Here is a 2,943-nt window from a genome sequence, read left to right as displayed (position 1 = left end):
TCAGAGGAATTTGTGTAGTATCAAACACAGCGAGAAGAGGTACCAAATGACTCTTAAAAACACTAAAATGGGGCGCCTGGGTGGCTCAGTGGTTTGGGCTGCTGCCTTCGGCTGGGGTCATGATCTCAGGGTCCTGGGATCGAGCCCCGCATCGGGCTCTTTGCTCCGCGGGAAGCCTGCTTCTCTCTCTCTCTCTCTCTCTGCCTGCCTCTCTGCCTACTTGTGATTTCTGTCTGTCAAATAAATAAATAAAATCTTAAAAAAAAAAAACAAAAACACTAAAATGTCCGGCTGCTAGGAGTGCCTGGAAGCAGTTCCGAGAAACCCCGCGGTGCTGCTGGGATTGCGTCTCTGTCCATGGGGGGGTGGGAGGGGGTGGCGTTCGTGCCATTTCTAGTCCTTTTCTAAGCGTCTGGTGCTGATTCTCAGGGGCCCCACCAGCGGTTCCAGCTCTGCCCTGCAGCATAATAAAATGGCTAATCAGGTGAATGGTAATGTGGTACAGTTAAAAGAAGAGGAAGAACCAATGGATACTTCCAGTGTAACTCACACAGAGCATTACAAGACTCTGATAGAGGCAGGCCTCCCACAAAAGGTGGCAGAAAGACGTGATGAAATACTTCAGACAGGATTGATAGCTTATGTCTATCTTGATGAAAGAGCAATTGATGCTCTCAGGGAATTTAATGAAGAAGGAGCTCTGTCTGTACTACAGCAGTTCAAGGAAAGTGACTTATCACATGTTCAGAACAAAAGTGCATTTTTATGTAGAGTTATGAAGACCTGCAGATAAGGGAGAAACAGGGGAGCAAGGTGCAAGAGTCCACAAAGGGGCCGGATGAAGTGAAGATAAAGGCGTTGCTTGAAAGGACTGGCGATACTCTGGATGTAACCACAGGACAGAGGAAGTATGGTGGTCCTCCACCAGACATTGTACACTCTGGTGTACAATCTGGCATTGGAACAGAAGTCTTTGTAGGTAAAATGTCAAGAGATTTATATGAGGATGAGTTGGTACCCTTTTTGAAAAGGCTGGTCCCATTTGGGATCTACGTCTTATGATGGATCCACTGTCTGGTCAGAACAGATGGTATGAGTTTATCACCTTCTGTGGGAAGGAGGCTGCACAGGAGGCCATTAAGCTGTGTGACAGCTATGAAATTCACCCCAGAAAACACCTTGGAGTGTGCATTTCTGTGGCAAACTACAGGCTTTTTGTTGGTTCAATTCCGAAGAATAAGACTAAGGAAAACATTCTGGAAGAATTCAGTAAAGTTACAGAGGGTTTGGTGGACGTTATTCTCGATCATCAACCCAATGACAAAAAAAAGAATCAAGGGTTCTGCTTCCTTGAATATGAAGATTACAAGTCAGCAGCACAAGCCAGATGCCGGCTGATGAGTGGAAAAGTAAAAGTGTGGGGAATGTAGTTACAGTTGAATGGGCTGACCCTGTGGAAGAATCAGATCCAGAAGTCATGGCTAAGGTGAAAGTTTTATTTATGAGAAGCTTGGCTACTGCGGTGACAGAAGAAATATTGGAAAAGTCATTTTCTGAATTTGGAAAACTCGAACGAGTAAAGAAGTTGAAAGATTATGCATTTGCTCATTTTGAAGACAGAGGAGCAGCTGTTAAGACCATGGATGAAATGAATGGCAAGGAGACAGAAGGGGAAGAAATTGAAATAGTCTTAGCCAAGCCATCAGACAAGAAAAGGAAAGAGCACCAAGCTGCTAGACAGGCTTCCAGAAGCACTGCATATGAAGATTATTACTATCACCCTTCTCCTCGTATGCCACCTCCAATTAGAGGTCAGGGTCATGGTGGGGGGAGAGAGGATATGGCTACCCTCCAGATTACTATGGCTATGAAGATTACTATGATGATTACTATGGTTATGATTATCACGACTATCGTGGAGGCTATGAAGATCCCTACTACGGCTATGATGATGGCTATGCAGTAAGGGGAAAAGCAGGAGGAAGGGGAGGTCAAGGTGCTCCACCACCACCAAGGGGGCGGGGAGCACCATCTCTAAGAGGTAGAGCTGGCTCTTCACAGAGGGGGGCACCTTTGGGACCACCAAGAGGCTCTAGGGGTGGCAGAGGGGTCCTGCACAACAGCAGAGAGGCCGTGGTTCCCATGGATCTAGGAGCAATAGTGGGGGCAATGTAGGAGGCAAGAGAAAGGCAGATGGGTACAACCAACCTGATTCCAAGACCAACAACCAATAGCATTGGGGTTCCCAACCCATCGCTCAGCAGCCGCTTCAGCAAGGTGGTGACTATTCTGGTAACTATGGTTACAATAATGACAACCAGGAATGTTATCAGGATACTTATGGGCAACAGTGGAAATAGACAAGTGAGGGCTTGAAAATGATATTGGCAAGATCCGATTGGCTCTAGAACTACATTCTTTTAAAAAAATTGGCTTAACTGTTTCATCTTTATTTTTTTTAATTTATTTTTTATTTTCAGCATAACAGTATTCATTATTTTTGCACCACACCCAGTGCTCCATGCAATCCGTGCCCTCTCCAATACCCACCACTTGGTACACCGACCTCCCACCCCCCACCCCTTCAAAACCCTCAGATTGTTTTTCAGAGTCCATAGTCTCTCATGGTCACCTCCCCTTCCAATTTCCCCCAACTCCTTTCTCCTCTCTAACTCCCCATGTCCTCCATGCTATTTGTTATGCTCACAAATAAGTGAAACCATATGATAATTGACTCTCTCTGCTTGACTTATTCACTCAGCATAATCTCTTCCAGTCCCATCCATGTTGCTACAAAAGTTGGGTATTCGTCCTTTCTGATGGAGGCATAATACTCCATAGTGTATATGGTCCACATCTTCCTTATCCATTCGTCCATAGAAGGGCATCTTGGTTCTTTCCACAGTTTGGCGACCGTGGCCATTGCTGCTATAAACATTGGGT

The 2,943-nt window shown here is 45.6% G+C and overlaps 1 pseudogene across 1 annotated transcript; it reads left to right on the top strand.

Annotated features, from left to right (window-relative positions):
• The first annotated feature begins 446 nt into the window (after positions 1 to 446).
• LOC309860845 (heterogeneous nuclear ribonucleoprotein R pseudogene) lies at positions 447 to 2,423 on the top strand (annotated as a pseudogene). Its single transcript has one exon. The product of its transcript is annotated as a heterogeneous nuclear ribonucleoprotein R pseudogene (transcript).
• Positions 2,424 to 2,943: the final 520 nt, after the last annotated feature.

Source organism: Mustela nivalis (genome assembly GCF_964662115.1).
Source record: "Mustela nivalis genome assembly, chromosome: 3".
Classification (NCBI taxonomy): Eukaryota; Metazoa; Chordata; class Mammalia; order Carnivora; family Mustelidae; genus Mustela; species Mustela nivalis.
This window is presented reverse-complemented; position numbering and strand designations above follow the sequence as displayed.